The sequence below is a fragment of the Lepisma saccharinum genome, chromosome 2 (assembly GCF_977018435.1).
Source record: "Lepisma saccharinum chromosome 2, izLepSacc3.1, whole genome shotgun sequence".
Lineage (NCBI taxonomy): Eukaryota > Metazoa > Arthropoda > Insecta > Zygentoma > Lepismatidae > Lepisma > Lepisma saccharinum.
Genome location: NC_139230.1, coordinates 181,355,976 through 181,377,304, shown reverse-complemented (window position 1 = coordinate 181,377,304; position 21,329 = coordinate 181,355,976). Strand labels below are relative to the sequence as shown.

General features: G+C 42.1%; 1 protein-coding gene across 1 annotated transcript in view; it reads right to left on the bottom strand.

The window, feature by feature from the left end:
* The window catches only part of LOC145984217 (patched domain-containing protein 3-like), a 235,198-nt gene extending 226,102 nt beyond the window's left edge, over positions 1–9,096 (bottom strand). The window contains exon 1 of the mRNA XM_083117775.1: positions 9,062–9,096. The gene's annotated coding sequence lies outside the window, so the exon portion shown is untranslated. The remainder of the gene's footprint in view (positions 1–9,061) is intronic.
* Between the last annotated feature and the right edge of the window lie 12,233 nt (positions 9,097–21,329).

Genomic DNA, 21,329 nt, shown 5'->3' with positions numbered 1-21,329 from the left:
ATGCAACGTGTGTGCGAGAACGTTGTTCCCAAGAAGTTAACCGATGAGCAACGGGAGGAGCGCATACTAGTCAAGAGGAGAAATGATTGACAGGGTGGATCAGGATCTAGATCTTTTGAACAGAGTGATTACAGGTGATGAGACGTCGTGTTTCATGTATGATCCACAATCCAAACGGCAGTCGTCGACATGGAAATCATCCTCCTCGCCCCGACAAAAAAGATTACGTGCTGACAGAGCCAAGGGAAAGGTTATGCTGGAGGGTTTCTTCGATATCCAGGGATTGGTGCATTTCGAATTCGTTCCTGAAGGTCGAACCGTCAATCGGGATACGTATGTTGCTATTCTTCGCCGTCTTCGAGATGCAGTACGCCGGAAAAGGCCTCATTTGTAACAAAGCAAGAACTGGCTCCTCCTCCACAACAATGCCCCCGCACACCGGTCGCTCCAGGTGAACGAATATCTCGCAAAGCACAACATTCCTATCCTTCCGCAGCCTCCATATTTCCCGGATCTAGCCCCAGCTGATTACTACCTCTTTCCGAAGATGAAACAGTTGCTCAAAGGGCGGAGATTCAGTTCAGCTGACGAAGTCAAGACGTATGCGACGCGCGCTCTGAAGGAGGTGACCAAAGATGGCCTCTAGTGTTGTTTTCACAAGTGGTATGAACGCTGGCAGAAGTGCGTCACTGCCCAAGGTCATTACTTTGAGGGTGGTGTTCTGTAAAAGGGTGTATGTGCAATAAATGTTACTGTAAAAGCTCGGTTTATTTTTGATTGTACTGGTATAATGATTATAAATTATAATTGCGTGCACCATAATGTATTTTTAAAATTGAAACATTAACATGTATTAATTAGGGTAACTATGTAATGCCTGTTAATACTTAAAAAAACACTCATCATTTTCTTACGGTAGCATATGTCAGCGGAAATAGTCATTTCCTTAGTCAACTTGTTACAGTGTGAGTGGTTAGTCTAGGATGCTATGACATTACAGGGTTTCTATACTCTATCCCTATAATCTCTGGAGCAAGCAAACGAAAACAAGCCTCTGCGCAAGTAGTGACTCGAGAGAGCTCGGTCAATGAACGCATGAACAGAAAAATGCCTGTGTAGCTATTGTTCAAGTCCTTATTGGAACGCCACTTTACTTCATAGAACGTTCCGAAAGATCAGTTTCCCTCTGACAACCATATGTCAAGTCCACATAAAGCCCAATAAATCCTCCCCTCAAACCTTTCCCACCAATAGCGTCCGTTTAAGGAACTGAAGCTCTTGTCAAGTTCACGTGGAGTAAACAAGATGTTGCCAATTCACTTTCTTTATAGATTTCTTAACGTGATGTTGCGGTTGCGTTATCTTTGCTAGGTTGTGTTATTGGGTTGTGCATTTTTTTTGTGCAATGTGGAGACCTTGGGAGTATAATGTCGCAGTGAATCAATAGATGGATGTCTATAAACACTGCAGGTAAAAGCGACACCAGAGCTTTTGAGAGAAACAGGTGCTGGTTCGAAACCAGATACACATCCTGTCGTCTTCCTCTAGAGCCGTGTCAGAGATACCGAACTGGCGTTCGAATCAGGACTCGAACTTTACCACGCGTTAGCTGTAGGGCGTACGGCTTCGCTCCGCCCACTCGCATTCTCCCCTTATCTACCGTTATGCGTGACCTTGCTCCACAGATTCCCGGGACAGAGTATAGGTTCAAATCTTCGGTGAAGCATGGATTTTTCTTGTGTTTGTTCCTTTATCTATCTCATAAGTGCATCATTATTATTGTCGTTATCCGAACCACTATGTGCCTCCACCGGCTATCCAACCCGGATCCCCTTGTTACAAGGCGACGATGTAACCACTATGCCATGGGGGAGGCCCAACATTTAGATAGATTGGAAGAATATAGATGAAACTGCTGCCAAAATTTGAGAAGACTCCGAAAACAGTTTCCGGGTCGTTGCGAGCTGTCTGCACCTTTAGACTAAACGCGACGAAGAGTTGTGATGTCAACGAAAGGGAAAGGAAGTGGAGCAGAGCACCTGTGACCTCTGTTGAAGATACCATCCCAGCATTTGCATAAGGGAAACTGAGGGGTAATAATGCCCGGCCGTGGGATTTGAACCTGTAAGCCAAACTGCCTCAGGTCGGAGTAATCTGAGCTTCCATTAGCATCGCATTTTGTTTATTTCACGTCGCTTATCTTACCCTTTAGCCTAATCGCGACGATGAGGAAGAACGATGAATTGATTAAATTCCTGAAGGGCCATTCACATCAAGCTTCGAAGGCGAGGTGTAAGTCGACCGCTAAACGCGTTCAAACACAGAGAAGGAACCATTGAAATTGTTATTGAAACTTTTAGATTTTTAAAAATTGTTCGCAAGAGCTGAGGTTATCAAACTAACTTGCATCTTCTCGGTTAATTACTAACCGGAAGTGCACATTTTCCGTTGCCTGTCCCCCCAGTTATCCATCTTCATCATTTATTCATTTACATTGCCACTATTTAGCTACGCGACGTAAAAGAGGAAATCAAGTAATAACATTTCATTATCATTAAGTAACCAGAGCAAGGAAATAATTTAATAACCTCTTAATAACCCGCGAAAAAAAATGTTGTCACAGGGCCTTAGGGGAGATGGAAGTACGTCTCCACACATTCTCGGTGAGGATGGTGCGATTAGCAGTACTGTCCTAAGTTTAATCTCTGGGTCGTCCCTAAAGAATCGAATGGTCAGAAATTGAGAAGTTTATGAAAGCACGTGTATAGATTCTGAACGAGACAGAGACTGCCTTTTAACAATCGAGACAAGAACGAGACCCCAGAAACTTGTCGATTAGCAGACACCCAAATCTCAACTTCCCTTCCACGTATTATACCTTGGACTGCATTTTGCAAACTAACGAGGCTCTGGCGTCTGGATTCATAGCTTGTAGGGCTCGTTCTATGTTCTGTTCTTGTGTGTTTGTGATTGTCCTTTAACCAATCTTAGGGCCTCCCCGATGGCACCAGCGCCTTGTAATCAAGCAGCGGCGAAGCGTGCTGTCTCTGGAAGGGTAGGCACAGGGCGGAGCAGGGATTGGTGGGTGGGGAAGATGTGTTTTTTTTAACAGTAGTATGTTAAAATAGCCCCTAGAAAATAAAAGATAACATATTGCCTGAATCTCGTCTACTACTGTTCGAAAAAGTCGGTATAGTGATTGTAAAGGATAATGTAGTGATTAACGCTCTCGCCTTATAATCAAGAAGTAGAAGGTTCGATTCCCACTGGAGGCATTGGTTCAGATTCTACTTTAATCTAGTCTCAATTGGATATCTGAGAATAAAGGCGCTTCTGTCTCGAAGGTCAGAAAACAGTGACAATGGAACTCGATGTTCTGACCATGCGTCACCCAATGAAAAAGCCGTTCTGTCAGGCCCTAGCCATCTTACATTTGTTAGATTAAACCTGCTCGTAAAAATTATTTGCTGCTTGAATAACAGTATTGTAAATGTTTCTCGCATTACAGAAATGGTTGGTTCACTTGATCGTCACTTAGCGTTTATTTCTTTTCAATGCTGGCCTCCGCGGCGCATTGGTTATAACAGCGTGCTACGACAAGGACCTCAGGTTCGAATCCCCACCTGGACATAGGTGTTCTTTGTGAGTGTCCCTTCGTCAATGTCATCATATTATCGCTCATTATCTTCCCAATTAGCCAAAAATGGCAGAAAGCCAAGTAAAATAAACTAAATCTATCAATCAATTATTTATTTTTAACTCTTTTACACATATAATTCTTCAACAGGCGACTTTTTGTAAAAAATATATAATATGATTTAGAAAATGATGAAATGCTAAATGAGAACACAGACACCTTTCTGTGTAACACACCGACCAGAAAAGTTCAGTAACATGGATTTTCTCTATACGTTTGCATTGTACGTACCTTGCCCCATTTTAAAAGTAGCGCGTTTTCAGTTATGTCACTAATCATGAAAGGAAATTTCGCCTCAATATCCCTCTCCTCAAAGAAATAAAATACTTTCCCTCTCTGAATCGAGATTGGTGTGGGGCACATCCAGCAGCTAACACTTCGCGAAAAGCGGTTCCTAAAAAGAGCTGAAAGCACCAAACTTAACACTGGTAACCAACTTGCATGCATTATTTGCAGTTAGAATTCTAATAATGCCTACTTTGATAGGTTAGGAGGCCAGGCTTAGAGGTGTTAGCAACACATTTTCGCTACATGTTAGCAGCTGGGTGTGCTCCGCTCCCGGCACAGCTCTGAATCTTCCATGGAAACGCTGCTTCTCAACAAGCTTTGTACGTCCACTGCCTGCTTCGTCACGCGCTCGTACACGATCGGCACTCTTCGGAAGTCAGGGAGAGAGGGTGAGAGAGAGAAAAGAGGCCGGCCTCTCAGTTTACATTGCAGGCGAACGCACCCCTGAAATTATGCTTTCCCGCACGAATCACATAGGTTGTTATGGGACCAGCTGAGGCACTCTCAGGCGGGCCTCGCTGAATGCGCAGATACGGTTCCAGGCAGGGTTGCAAACTTGCGGTAATTATCGGAAGACCTAGAATTTCAGTTTTCTTTTATTAAGCGTCGTTTAATGAAATTTATAAGTAATAAAATAATCCGTAATAGACAAATATGTTAGGGTAGGCCCGGCCTCCGGGCCTCATAGGACGCTTCGCCACTGTAATCAAGGGGTCCCGGGTTCGATACCCGGTGGAGGCACATAGTGGTTCGGATCCCACTTTAAACTGTAGGCCCAGTCCCGATTAGCCTTACTGTGCATAAAATGAACTTAAAACACTAACTCAATCAATCAATTAAACCAATTTCATCTTATCACTTTTCATCCCCATCTTCGCGATTAGCCAAAAGTGGCAGAACAGCGAATTAAAACAAAACAAATCAATGAATCAATAAAACAAATAAAAAATGACTTCTCGAAACGAAAATCGAGACAAGACCGAGACTTCATGCCAGAGACGCTATAGATCCTAATTATAGAGCAGCCTATAAATACGCAATTATAACTTACATATAAATAAGATACCTGAGAAAGTGCTCTCCTTTGAAATTTGATTGATTGATTTGCTTCACTGATTTAGTTTATTTTACTTTGCGTTTTGTGCCTCTTGGCTAATTTGCGAAGATGGGGATGAGTGATGAAATTGATGAATGGACATTCACAAACAACCAAGCCCGAGGGGGATTCGAACCCGGGCCCCTTGGCGTCGCAGCGCGATGTGCTAACCACTCGGCAACAGGGTCCGGCTTTTGAAATTTGACTCAAACCAAAATTTCTCTAGCATGTGACTTATTCAGTTATGTCGAGCGAGTACTTTACAGGTGGATCATTTATTCTGCTTAAATGTGTACCTAAAACACTATGGTTGTAAAAATTTAGGATGAAAGTGTTCGTAGCGTTGAAATCAGGCGTCAAACATAAAAACGTTGTTGTGAAAAGTGGTTCGCTTTAATGATCAGAAAGCGCGGAAGCCTCTAGAGTGACATGCTGTATAAACTGCTTATACAATCTATATATTTTGAGACCGACAACTGGACAGGAATTTACTGTACAACTCGGACCGAGACGGCTTTCCTCACACACGAGACGAGACACTACAAAGTCTCGTATTTACCCCTATACAATCCCTAGGAAAACTCCGGCCTCAGATCACCCACCGCAGAAATCGAACTCTGTTATCTCATGTAGTAGTCTGACGCCTTACCGGATGAGCCACGACGGTTATATATAAAACATGCTTACTAAATATAAGACTTATCAACCTAGTAACTTCCTGGGAGGATTGTGCAGAAGAAAAGAAACCACAATCTCCACAACGAGACTTCAGACACTCGGCACTTCTCTGCATCGATTTTTTCCCTATTATTATGTCTACACACAGATATTCGATTTACAAATTTCCTTCTGTAACCTAATGTCACTTTAAAAGGATCCGCGCATAAGATATGGAATATGTTAAAACTCGATTTGGTTATTTCACGTCGCTTTTCTTTAACTTTTGGCTAATCGTAACGATGATGGTCATAAGATGAAATCAACGAAAAGACAATCACAAACGCACACGGATAGCGCACAACAGAAGCTCCGCATAGGATTATAATGGATGAGAGTCCAGATTCCAGAGCCTCGTTAGTCTGCAAAAACGGAGTCAAGGGTGTACTACGTGGAAGGGATGGGGGATATGTTAAAACCTCTTCGATATGGAGGAGAGAAGTGAGTCTACTTTATGCTGAAATAGGTTAATCGGGATTGGATCTGAAGTTCAAATTGGAATCAAATCTGCATCAAAGCTGCATAATGTGCCTCCACCAGAAATCAAACTCGTGATATCTCTATTATCAGGTGACAGCGTTACCACTACGCTATACGGACTACCATGCCCGTAGCCCGAATTTTATTTCGGGGGGCTCATCCCTTATCAGCACGAACGTCGCCAGAAATATCGGTAGAGTGGGTCAGGCTATAGATAAAACTTGATTGGTACAAATAATAATGACAATAATAATTATTGTTATTTTACAATAATAAATATTATAAGTTTTTAAAAATATACAAATTTTAATCCAAATGTATTGTTATTATTATATAAACAGAGAGGCTTTGCTACTCGATCCACCGTATCAGTGAATATCTAACACAATTGTTGGCCATTATTTTTGTTATATTTTGTACAATTTCAGTTATTGTACTGAAAATCATACTTATTGTATTTTGTTATTAACTTATACACAATCGTTCAAAAAGGCTTTAACAGTTTGTGGTAAATTTTACTCATAAAGTGTATATTCTGCGACCTCTCCCAAAGAAAACTATAACTTTTGGAAGCTGTGGATCCATTTTTTCTTTGGATTAAATAGTAGAATATAAAAATATAACTTAGCTCTCCTCTATTAGACACTAAACCTTTATCGATGCAATGCAGTTTTTTACTGTGGTTATAACTTTATTTCTGTTATTAAAAATAAAAATAACATTTAAATTAAATATTTGTAGGATTTCGGGAGGGGCTTCAGCCCCCTTAGCCTCCCCCTGGCTACGTGCCTGCGGACAACATGTTATATTAATTAATCATATTCCAACGATTATGAGTTCTAGTACTGGAAAACGTAGGTATAGGAGTAAGAAGGAAGATTCGTAAGGTTTTTTTAAGCCCTATATATCACAAGATGGTAAATACCTGACTACTTAAAGGAAACAAAAGTAATAACGTTCATATCTCTAACCTTAAATACCTGAAGGTAAATTTAAAGTGCTAAGAAAGATATTACTTTATTTATTGATTGATTTAGTTTATTTTACTTCGCTTTTCTGCCACTTTTGGCTAATCGCGAAGACGAGAATGAGTGATGGTAAGACGAAATTGACGAAGGAACATTCACAAAGAACACCCATGCTCAGACCGGGATTCGAACCCGGATCCCTGACGTCATAGCACGCTGTGCTAACCAATCCGTGATATTGATTTATTCTAAGCATGTTAACACAGCTAAATAACAAACATTTTCATGATTTTCTCTACCTCTCTAAATTAACCACGAAGATGAGAATGTATGATGAATATATAAAATACGCAAGAAGTTTGTTTTAGGTAAACTTTATGCTCAGATACGCTAATCGGGACTGGACTTACAATTTAAATTGCATCCGAACCACCGTGTAACCGGGGACCCCTTGTTCACAAGGTGACAGCGTTATCCGCTAGGCTATCGAAGAGGCCCTTGATGAAATATATGAAGGGACAAGACACATCCAGAAATCGATCCCCGTACCTCGCTACGCTAACCCCTCCGCCACGGAGGCTGGCGAGAAGGTCATCAGGACTGGGCCTACAGTTTAATACGGACATGTGAAGACGAATTTAACTGTATTTCTATTTGAAATGAAGAAATTTCTAACGGGAAGCAGATTGCATCAAACTTGTAGCAGGTAACGGTTCAGATTGTTTTATGATTTTTTTCAAATTCCCCTACAAGAAAGACTAAGTATCGTAGAATTTTAGCAATGACGAAATTCGAACCTTCCTTAAAGTAATGAAATGATTTCGAAAAAAAAGTATTTATGTTGAAAAAAAAAACAACTTAAAAATTACCTAACGCAAGCATGCACGCTCCTCATGGACAAGGCATTCTCCGTTGATTGAAGCGGTAGTAAGTATCGTAGACTAGTGGGAATGAATGCAGAAGTAATTTAGATTTTTTTTAGAAAGCATTGAGGGATATTATTTTAATGCTAAGAGAACTAAACCTGACCCGTCTAACCTAACCACAATTGATTGATTGATTGATTTAGTTTATTTTACTTCGCGTTTTGTGCCTCTTGGCTAATTTGCGAAGATGGAGATGAGTGATGAAATTGATGAATGGACATTCACAAACAACCAAACCCGACCGGGATTCGAACCCGGGACCCTTGGCGTCGCAGCGCGATGTGCTAACCACTCGGCCACAGGGTCGGGCTAACCTAACCACGAAAAAATTCGTTCGTAACCAAGACGATAGTAAACTAATGGATGTTGGCAAGTACAGAATTATACAGAAGTATTAAAAATTGAAGTGAAAAATACAGTGTCAAGGAAACGTGCAGTTAGTAATCGTTAAAACTCCGCAGTATGTTTTAACAAACGTAAATCGAAACAGAACCATGTAAAAATTGCATAAGTAGCATGATGAAATAGCAATAAAACAAAAGGAACTTGGGCCCTATGCCTTATTTAAATATTCCCTATTATGTATTACGCTAGACAATAAAGGAAAATAGGGTAGCAAAAAAGAAGACTTTTTCGGAAGAGAATACTAGTATACTGGCAAGTGCAGAAAAGAACTACAACATTCTACTTATTAACTGATATCATATAAGGTTAGTGTTGCCCACGGGACGAGACGGAACAGGCTTTTAAAAATTCGAGACGAGACGAGATTGACCATGTGCCCTGAGACAATATAATATTTTCGAGACGAGACAGCATTTCCACGAGACTTCCACGAGACGAGACAGGCCAAAGTCTCGTCTCGTGGGCAACACTATATAAGGTTTACCTTCGTATCCTCCCTCCCAAGGTAAGAAGAGCAAAGGGTTAAATCGTGGAAGCATTCTTCATGGAAAAGCGTTACTTCCGTAGCACTAAAAAAAAAAAACCTGGCACCGTAACTTTGCCTCGACCAAAGCGCCTACTTTAAGCCATCAGTATCGATTCTCGAGCGTACGGCACGCATCGCTTCGTAGTAAACACGGTCAGGTGGTTTCTTGGGCTGACCCAGCTTCCGACAGCTCAGCCAATAGACTGCAAATACATTCACGCGAGTATGGGCTCCGAGACTCGCTACCGACCAAGCTCTACGCTAAGTTTAGCGGAAATGCAGCACGGAGATGACCTCTCCACTCGGCGTGGATTGGCGGGAACGCTTGCACCGGAAGTAGCACCGCCCCTTGCACTGGAACGGGCATCCACCGAGTTCTCGCTGCCCGGTTTTTGGGGCATCTGTCCTTTGTCGCCGCTGTTAATAAATTATAGTGGCATTTGGAGGACGTATCGTGATGCTGGGACACTGCCTCGAGCTTTTAGCGCTTATAAAACTTGCATTTTGGAGGAGGGGGGGGGGGAGACGCAGAGGACGAGAAAGTGAATATATCAGCTATAATTACTCGTTTCAGCAATTAACATTAATTAGAAAATCGCGTAGTGGTCTCTTACCAGCACGTATGCACGTAAAATTGAGGAATAATATTTTTTTAAGTCACTTAACCCATCTGGCCTTCTCGATGGCAGTCCACCTCCGTGGCGGAGTGGTTAGCACAGTGCGCTGCGACGCCAGGAGTCCCGGGTTCGAATCTCGGGTAAGACATGGAAGTTTGTGTTTGTTCTAATGAGAAAAACTGAGAATTGAGGAAAAACGAGATATGTGAAAATTGAGAATAAAGTTAAAAACGGGGGCTACCACCGCTTAGGGGATTTCCTTTTTATAAACAAACAAAGAAAGAAAAAAAGATGGTGCACTGATTGATTGATTTAGTTTATTTTACTTTGCGTTTTGTGCCTCTTGGCTAATTTGCGAAGATGGGGATGAGTGATGAAATTGATGAATGGATATTCACAAACAACCAAGCCCGAGCGGGATTCGAACCCGGGACCAGATGGTGCAAGGGGTAATCAAGGGGTTCCAGGTTCCATACCCGGTGGAGGCACGTAGTGGTTCGGATCCCACTTTAAACTGTAGGTCCAGTCTCGATTAGTCTTAGTGTGCACAAAGCGGACTTAAAACACAAACTTAACTCATCTGCTTGGAGGTTATCTTTATTTTTAAAATTCGTGAGTGGCTTCTTTCTTCCCGATTCCAATCGGCGCGATTTGGTCGTCTTGTTGTTGATTTATTTAACATCACTTTTCTTCCACTTCGGGCTAATCGTAACGATGGGGATGAATGGTGATGAGCAGTGGTGTACCCAGGATTTTCAAAAGGGAAGGGTTACTTTTACTAATTTTGCCATCTTTTCCTGTCTTTGGCTTTCTTTTTTGTATGAATACGGGGCCTAGGGAGGTTATAACCCCCACCGACCCCCCTCCCCTTAAGATGTCATTGATGAAGGGACAATCACAAAAACACATGGACGACACAACACGAAACTCCACAGAGGATTATACTGACTCTGAGTCCAGGCGCCATAGCTTCGTTGGCCTGCAGCAGTGCAATTATCGCGGTTTACTACGTGAGAATAAGAGGCCTCCCCGATGGCGCAGTGGTATCGTCGTCGCCTTGTAATCAAGGGGTCCCGGGTTCGATTCCCGGTGGAGGCACATAGTGGTTCGGATCCCACTTTAAACTGTAGGTCCAGTCCCGATTAGCCTTACTGTGCATAAAGTGGACTTAAAACAACAAATCAAATCAACTACGTGAGAATAAGGAGGGTTACTTTTGGGTAACGTCTCAAAAGGTCGCCCCGAATTGGTGGTTGTACTGAACTTTGAGAATAGTATCGACATGCAAACTACCAGTATACTGCATTGTTCTTTTTGGTGCCGCTTCGGTGGCCGAGCGCGGTCCAAGGTACGAGTCCTGTTGCAGGCATGTGAATGTCACTTCATTTATTTTATTTGATCCTCTTTCATCCTTATCGGCACGATTAACCTACAGGGGAAGAACATTTTAAAAAAAATATTAATTCCAATGATGAGGATGAAATTGATGAAGGGGCATATGCAAAGGAGCCTGTGCCCATGCCGGGACTCGAACCCAAAACAATTGGTCGAAGCGAAGGCCTGCAAACGACTGGTACCTGCAGTCGCTTTCCCCCTCCAAGCAACCCCGTTCTCTCTCACGCGTTCATTGATTGAGCACTCTCGATTCACTACTTGCGCAGGGACTTGTTTCCGTTCTCTCGCTCCAGAGACTCCTGGGACAGAGTGTAGTTGACATTTTAGGGGGTTCACCCCTTCCCCTTCTTTCCTACTAAATATACTACTTCTGTTTCTTAGTCAGAGTATTGAAACATTACTTCAACGAAGGTTGGGTAGTATGAGTTTAAAGTCCTTTTTATGTACGGATAGGGTAATTGGAAATGGACATGCAGGTTAACGTAGGATCTGAATCACTGTGTGCTTCTGCCGGGTATCGAACCCGGAACCTCTTGATTAGAGAGAGACGACGTTACCACTACGTTATCGAGGAGGCCCAAGCGTTGGGTAGAGGGAGATACCATGAAAACAAGTAAAGCTGGGCGCACACTGAAGCGGAAGCTTTAGGAGAAGCAGAACGGAGTGAAATTCGTTTCCGAAGGATGCTGACCCACCGCGAGCGAAGGGAAATTCTTCTCTTCCGATAAGCGCCAGAAGTTACGAAAGAGCAATGGCCGATCCAGAAGTTAGGCTACAGTTGGGAGGGGAGAATTTCAATCGGGTACCTGACCTCACTGAGATCATGGACGTCCGCAGGATTTTTTCCAGGAAGGGGCAAGGATATTATTTTTTTCCAGGGGGGCAAACAAGCCACATTATCCCTAATAATAGTGTTTTTCCCTAAAAAAAATGCTTAAATTTGAATTTATCATGTTCGTGCATTAATTAACATATATTATTGTGGCTGAAATGAAATTATATGTGTGAAATATATAGTTTTTGGTTGACTTTCATTTTCCAGGGGAGAGGGGGGCACGGCTCCCTCTTGCCCACCTTTCCGGACGCCCATGACTGAGAGTCAATTCTAAGCTACACTCGCACTGTTTTATGTAATTAATACATGGTGCTGTAAAGAGGAACCAAGCTGACCTCCATCTTTCAGAGATCAGGCTATCATATTGCAAAAATAGGGGCCCAGGGCTGGAATAGATGGTTATTATTGTATGCTGTTACCATAATTCTTTCTATTACCACGGTAAACTTAACGATCCGATATGAGGAGTGACGTGAATAAACAAATCAATCAACAACCTATTGTATAAAGGTCTCAGTGTAACGAGTGCACTCACAGTCCCCGAAATGACGTGTCCGTCATACCCCGGCACGGGGCCAATCGTCGTTATGTGTACGGGAGACCGGTCGTGACTCTTATGGTCCAGGTTTTCAAGTTCGGTACTGAGACGGTCGTTTATTGTCGTACTAATGCGAGGCGGAGATAAATACCTTGAAATATTGCACTGTTTTGTTTACCTTAGATATGTAGATTCGAACACTCATAACACACTAATAGCATAATATCAGATACCTGAAAAACATAAAATAACAACACTGACGAACGGTAAAATGTGAATATATATTGTAACAACAAAAAAAAATATTGCAATCAACAACTGTTTACATCGCCTCCTCAATCGCTCACTCATTCACTCTCTCTCTCTCATTCACACATCTGAGGTATTTTTACATGTGAAGTATAGATACAAATCATGGATCTCATTAACATATCATTCCTTTTTAGTTTTAAACCTTTATGTGAATTTAGGTCATTTGTCTGCCAGCTCCTGTGCTCTTTTAAATTAATTTATGTACCAGCCCTCGGAAAGCGGTTATCTAAAATAATTGGGTCGGCGTGGTTAAATCTTTCGTTTGAATGAACGTATGCATCCAGTCGTAAGCACGACATTTAACAAGTTTCTCGGACGGGGGTAATACACCTAAGTCTCTCTCGTCCAATGAGAACAACTATACCATTACATAGTGATGCAAAACTTAATCGGCTCCAGCTGCCGGAATACACAAATCAATCGTCGGCGCGAACAAAAATTACATCAAAAACCACTATGCAATAAATAATACTAATTCAAGCGCACGACCTTGCAATATAAATTACGCTTTCCACAATTGAAAAGGACTCATCAGTCAACTATTGACAAATTAAATGGCGCGACGGGGCGGTCGGTTACACAAAAATGGAGCACACTTTGGCAATTTACACTAAAAATTAAAGTAATGGAATGGAGTTTCTAACTCTGAATGCAGACAAATAAATTAGAACATCTGAACATGAAATGACCCTTTTTTTTATAAATATACCAAAAAATTATCAGACACGGAAGTTAGGTTCGGGGTTCCTGAGTCACTTTGCAAATAAGTGAGACTTCGGCGTTAACAGTACGGTGTTGATACTAACAATGCACGTTTACATGGACATAAACCATCTGAATAATACTCTAACGGACTCTGCTACATCGTGTGGTCATTCATCTCTCCTGGACGCGGGACTTGCACACGGTTCCTTTGCGGCGAAATCGTTCTCCGAGGTCGATCGCGACGAAGGATGATTGCGACGATATGGTGTACTTCCACCTCCTTAGAACTTCGGTTGTGCCTCTCGTCACTAGCGTCGGGTGTACAGTCATGGAAAAAAGTTCTTCCCCATAAGACTTTAATAGGAGCAAGTAATGCAGGAGGGTAGGCAACACATATTGCACCCTTCGAGGATCGGGTGATTTTGCCTGTCTTAACACCGAGAAATGTGTTCCACGCGAAGGTCAACATGACAGGAAAGCAAAGAGGGTCACGTGACTATTGGTTACGTGGAGTGTTGTGCTTCTCCACGTCCCCAGTTCTTGATCCACATTGCAGAGAAAGTAGAGCTGCATGCAATATATGAAAATAGGTTGTTTTCAACTACACGCTTAATTATGATTTTCCCAATTGTAAATCTATCAGACGTGTCTCCCGATTTAGTCGGGACAGTCTTTTACTTTGAATTCCTGTTTGTCATTGGCGCAACTTGACGGGAGCAGAAAGGGCATTTGTAACCCCCCCCAAAAAAAATCAGGTTTCTTAAAGCTGCTAAAACAGGAATTAAATACTATGATTTGACGCGTCCAAAAAAAGTATTATATTGAAAGATTTTTCCCAAATACGTAGATAGAAATTTAATACTTTGAAAGTGTCTCAGATTTGTTTATTGTCACAACTTAGTGTGGCACAGGTCTACTACAAAAGTGGAATTTCGTAACAGAAATATGAACCCACTCCTTTTATTTCGTAGCCGATTTCATCTTGAAACTGAAATTAAGAATATTAGTTAATAATGTCATTGGTAAACAATAAAAAAATGTGTTAGACCCAATTCTTTAATACCTTATCATAATCTTTATCGCAAGTTGAAATTTTGTTGTAAGTCCACTGTATGCAAAAAAAAAAAAGGTAAAGTTCTCACCTGTGCTTGGCTCTACGCCATGAAGGCGTATAGGGGGTGTGGGGGTAACGCCCCACACTTTCTTCATTCGTTCGTGAGTGGGAGTGATGTGATCAGCATCACGCCGCCCCACACTTTCTTGATTCGTTCGTGAGTGGGGGTGATGTGATCAGCATCACGCCGCCCCACACTTTCTTGATTCGTTCGTGAATGGGGGTGATGTGATCAGCATCACGCCCCTGACCGCCTTTACCACCAGGGTTTCCCCCAGGTACCCATGTCATTCGACGCTGGGTGGGCGCTGGGGCCGCTTCCAACGTTAGAAAAGTTCCCGGGCTTGAACCGGCCGGGAATCGAACCCGGGACCTATAGCATGGTAGTCAGACGCGTTACCGACTGAGTCACCGGCACAGATAGACTAATCTGAAGTGCATACAGTTTAAAGTGGGATGCGAACCACTATGTGCGATCACCTGGTATCGTACCCCAGACCCCTTGATTACAAGGCCTTACCACTACGCCATCAGTGAGGCGCACACAATCTTTGTATTTCGACCTTTTTAAACCTATATGTATCATATAAGAGGTTGTTTAACGTTGCTATGCCTCTATGGATTATATTTAGCCAGTATTCGAGCACATAGCGTCAGGTTTCATAGAATATAAGCTTCTCTTCCATGTTTATGGTTTCCTGTCTGCAGTAGAAAAACTGGCAGGTTCCCATAGCTTTTCTTTCAATAGTCTTCCAATGGTTGCATATCATATCACTCAAATTTGATTCATTCGTTTCGAACACAATCCCCGATGGCGCAGTGGGATCGTGGGCGCCTTGTAATTAAGGGATCCCGGGTTCGATACTCGGTGGAGGAACATAGTGGTTCGGATCCCCCTTTAAATTATAGGTCCATTCACGATTAGCCTAACAGGACATAAAGTGGGATACTAACATAAGACACCAAATCAAGCAACTAACACAATCCCGTTATTGTCCAGATTATCGAATCCAGAACCTTCGTCGCGAATAACATAAGCAGGAAGACAACGTGAAATAACCGAACAGAAACAGAACCTAAAACATCGGATAGATTGGATTAAGTCGACGATACAGCACGGGTTCTGAAATGAAAAAGAATACGAAAGTTGAAGGACCTCTATACGCACCCACTTTTCCTCCACTCAATGGGGACGATATCCTTCTAGCTGAGAAGCCTTTACGTAGGAGTGCCCTGAGGGAACTTCAAGGCCACGACGATAAAGTGCAATGACGGGACCAAAACATACGGCAGATAGCTGTGTTCCTCCTTATTTCGTACGCCATTGATAACTGGAACACGTGACCTCGTCTTTGGTGGAGCAGAAGCCTGCTTGCTTGCCACCACCCTTTAGTTCACTGACCTTCGCCCGTAGTCAGCAAGAGTGAATGACTCACCATATACTTGTCTGTGAGGCTACACAAGAATAGATATTTCGTTAGTGGCTGTAAGTATTGTTTCATCTGCAGTTATATCAGTTACCATTTCAATAGTTTCCTTCCTAATGGTTACTTTAGTGATAAACATGTAAATTAGTTCTCGAGAGTGAACGTTTTATCTATTTGAACGGGGGATTTTTATACAGCCTGCATGTATTATTTTTTCCTGAAACAAGAAGTAATTCGAAGACGCAAAAAGAGTTGTATAAGAGTAGTTAACAAAAGGAAAAAAGAAGAAGAAATCGAAAATGTAAATGCTGAAATAAATTATGGTAGAGATCGAGTGAATAACATTTTGTCATGGGGCCTCCTCGATGGAGTAGTGATAACGTCGTCGCCTTGTAATCAGTGGATCCCGGGTTTGATACACGGTGGATGCACATAGTGGTTAGTATCCCACTTTAAACTGAAGGTCGAGTCCAGATTAGCATATCTGTGCGCCAAACCAAAACTAAGAAAGAAATTGTCACAGTGTAAGAAAATTTCATGTTCAACCACATACGAAACACAAGGGAATAATATATTGCAGTTTGGAGTTCACATCTGTAGCATCTAACCAGCACAATTATGAATCGCAACATATCGTATCAGATCCATTTTTATTATACATGTATGATAATATAAGAGAAGTAGAGGAAAGAGAAAACCAAGCGAAACACGGACGCCTTCTCCAGAATTTCAAATCTCGTTACATAAGGTTCTGGGTTGGAGTCCCGAACAGGCATGACTTTCTTGTTCTTGCCCTTTTATCTGCTTCATTTCATCATAATTCATCGTTATGGTTTACCTGCAGGGGAAGAATACTGGCAATAATTACCAATACAAAGCCAATGACAAACAGAACAACTCGATTACGGAGGTGCCAAGTAGAAACGAGACTTTACAGTTTCTCCGTCTCTCGGTTTGTCGAATTGAAAATTGCTCTCCCGTTCTCGGTCTCGATTAGTTAAATATAGAAATCGAAAATGTATGTGAATGAATATACATGTATTTTATATATTCCGGTTTTGTAGGAGATTTCGTGAGAGATGAAATAAGTACTCTTCCATGGTATTTATTTTTATAATTTTTATTCCCTGTTCGATGATCGCGACGATAAGGACGAGTGACCATTACATGAAATTGATGACGAAATAGTCAAACACCCCCGACAAGGACGGTACTCAAACCCGGGAACTTTGGCGACGATATCGAATGTCAATCACTTAATGAGCTTGACCACCGAGCCTGCTTAATGTTGTTTCTGTCAGGTAATTCGTAATAATATCCCACATTCACTATCATTTGCTTCATAATTTATCTTATTGTTGTGATTAACCTGAATTCAAAGAATTAGTTGAAAGGCAAAAATGCAAGATTGAATGTCTCTGATGTTACTTCGTGCCGAATAATATGACGTGGTATTATGATATGAATTTATTAATCATATAATATGCCTATTCATTCCATTGATTGATCCCAATTGAGCACACAAAATATGCTATAATGTCCACTCCATGGAGGAGTGGTTAGCACAGCGCGCTACGGTGCCATGGGTCCCTGGTTAGAATCTCGACTTGGGCGTGGGTGTCCTTGGTAAGTGTCCCTTCATCAATTTCATCATAGCATCACTCATCTTCATCGTCGCTATTTGCCAAAAGTGAAAGAATAGCAAATCTAAATAACAAACATCCAATCAAATCGAACATCTCTACCGATTTAATTCTATACGGTACCGAATTCCCACTTTATTACTGCATCTTAAGTCATTTTACAGCATCTCAATTGCTTTCCGATTCGAAAACATTTGGAATGTTGTTTTGTGCAGTTGATTGTGCATTGTTTCGTTGTTTGGATTGTTTAATTAACGTCGCATTAATTAGTTTTAGACCAATCGTGACGGGGGAAGCAAGAGCACAAAGAAAGCAAAAAAGACAAGGAAGAGACCACGGCTTTCTTTAAAGATAGCATCCCGTGAATACAACTCAAGTGACTACAGAATATTATGAATAAAATTTATTTCGCTTTTTCCTTTTATTTCTGTTTCAGTTATTTTACTTCGCTTTTCTTCTACCACTCGCGTTACTCGTGTCGGTGAGGAAGAATTATAAACTCGTGAAATGGACGATGGTACAAAAAAATATATGCCTCTCCCACGGTTCGAAACTGTCAGTACAAAATATTGTCTTATTTTTAAAATTTACGGGCAAATATGGTTTGTCACGTAGCAATTTTCGCTTATCTCTTTCTCAAGGGGTTCCATTGCCTCTCTGATGTCGTAGTGGTAACGTCCTCGCCATGTAATGAAAGGCTTCCGAATTCAATACCAAATAGAGAGGCATTTGGTTCGGATCCCATTTTAATCTGTAGGTCCAGTGCATGAACTGGACTTAAACAATTAACGTGTGGCATGTGGTCTGTGATGAGAACCATCATTTCAGCAAACCTGTTGACAATGACTCTAATATCACTTGAAAGAATAGTATTTCTTTACGAGTAGGTCTTGTCAAGAAACCAGTTCCTGAAATTTTCTTCTGGAGGCATCGTAGCACCCAGCTGTTTGTTGTGGCTGGGGCACGAGTCATGTGACTCATGCTATCAAAGCTCAATCCTTCCCGAGAACTCAGAATCAGCAGGCAAACTTAAGCGAATATTTTGTTATTTGGGTTGCATAAACCACAGGCTTTAAGACGTTACGAAATTCTACGTCCCGTGGCCCAGGTATTTTTTTCTAAGACTGTACGTGGTCACGCGCCGGTACGGAATATCTCTAGTGTCGGGCATCATATCTGGAATCATCTCTCTCTGGTAACGGGCTTCGATTGGACGTCGATCTGGAGTCGTCCTTCTCTCTCTCTCTCTCTCTCTCTCTCTCTCTCTCTCTCTCTCTCTCTCTCTCTCTCTCTCTCTCTGGTAACGGGCTTCGATTGGGACGTCGAACTGGAAACGTCCTTCGGGCTTTGGGCAGTGGTGGGCTTTGGCGTCGTCTTTGGCGCTGGCTGGCTGGCTTCACCGGATGATGGCGATGCATCGTTGCAGGCGTCAGGGAAGGCGGCGGCCTCCCTTCTCTATCTCCTTTAGCCCTCTATTATTATGTAGTCCACGCTTGGCAAAATCAAATCACCGCGTAATACTTGACCAAATAAGGCGCACACTGGTAACTCTCTATCTGCAATTCGCTCAGGGTACGTAAGAAAACAAAGTCCACGGAGACAAAACAAAAGTCACGCGAGAGTGTAGCGCGGAGATGCTCTCTCTATGAAATCCGGGTAAAAACTGTGTCTTGGACCCGTAGTCCTCCCGATATATACCACTTTTGAATTTGTCCGTTGAAAAGCACGCTAAAGTGGCTTGGCTTGGGTTTCCGAGGAGATGGAAATGACCTCTGTCCATTGTCTTGAAACGCGGTCAACAGGCGCGTCATCGATTCTTGCAGGCTTGGGGCTCCAGCTGATTTTCCTGGTCATCCGTGAAAAATGGGTTCGCCCACCCGCTGCGACTCCTAGCCCGGTCCCGACGAAAATAAGTCTTCAGGCCGCAATGACAGTTCGGCTGTCACTCAGGAAAAACCCGTCTCCCAACTCCCGACGTCTGGGTCGGATACAAATTTATCCACAAAATAAATCAAACCTCACACTTTTATATTTGAACATAAAATGAATCAATAAACAAAAATAATTTATATCGAACTGCGTTTCACATGTCACTGGATACCGTGACATCAGACCAACAGCCGTGGTGAATATTTAGCACAGCGCGGGATTCGAACCCGGGACCCCTGGAATCCGAGTAGCGCGCCGTGCCAACCCCTCCACCATGGTGGTCGGTGAAATGCTGTTGGAATATTAGATTTTACCACCAATGGTATGGTAGTATTGGAACTGGAGCTACAATATTGTAGAGTCGCAATATTATGGTCCAAAGTAACGGGAAAAATTGAACTCACCGATAGACACCAACCCCCTCCCCGATAGACCCGATAATCAGAATGTCACACGGCGTACAGCTTGTTGCTTATACTTTACATTACATTCAATTATCAGAAGTATTCGGGCCGCGGTGGCTCAGTCGGTCACATTTGGTAATAGTCGACCTCCGTGGCGGAGTGGTTAGCAGAGCGCGCTACAACGCCAGGGGTTCTGGGTTCAAGTCCCAAGTAAGGCATGGGTATTCGTCCAGTTGATAAGAAACAAAGAAAACTGTAAGAATTGAAAAGTGTAAAAGTGAGAAAAGAGTGAATGGTGGGGGATACCTCCGTGTAGGGGGTATTTCCTTTTATATATTTATAAAAAAAGTCGGTAACGCGTCTGACTACCATGCTAAAGGTCCCGGGTTCGATCCCCGACCGGTTCAAATCCGGGAACTTTTCTAACGATTGATGCGGCTCCGGCGCCCACCCAGCGTCGAATAACATGGGTACCTGGGGGAAACCCTGGGAGATAAAGGCGGTCAGGGGCGTGATGCTGATCACATCACCCCCACTCACGACCGGATCAAGAAAGTGTGGGGCGTTACCCCCACACCCCCTATACGCCTTCATGGCGTGGTGCTATGCACAGGGGAACACTTTTATCAGAAGTATTCGAATAAGTAGGTAAGCCAAAGGTGGCCATAGTTAAGCATGCAATTTACTTCTAATGAGAGATAAATTTCTGAAATTAAAAAAAAATAATAACTCTTGTAACAAATTAACAATGTCTACCAAATGAATATTTTGTAAAATTGCTCGCAATGTTGCTAGTGCTCAATAAAACATATTCATGGTTATTCATGTTTCTACAATTTATTAGAGAAAATTGTTGGTCTCGACATGCATTACATACAGTAACGACCAATAGCTGACTTCCGTGACGGAGTTCTAACGAATATGGTATAAAGTAACACAACAAGTAATTGTAACAGCAGACAGATGTTATAAATACGACTTTAGCAATTCCACAAATTGTAATAATTGTCATGTCCCAGATTCGATTACTCATAAGATCACAGAATGCAAAAAAGCAGCCATAGCATGGCCAAAATTAAGAATCATGCTTAGTAGAATTTGTCGTACTTCACCAAATCAAGTATTAGCAAAATACATTGTTTTGCCAGAGTTTAATTTCTTTCCAAGTAAAAAGCAAAAATCAATTCAATGGTTAATAGCACAATATCTAATGTTTTTATTTCCTACAGGGAAAAGTTATAATTATCTGGACTTTGGACTAACGCTAATACAAGAATATAACCAAATGTCTCTAGACTATAGAAAAT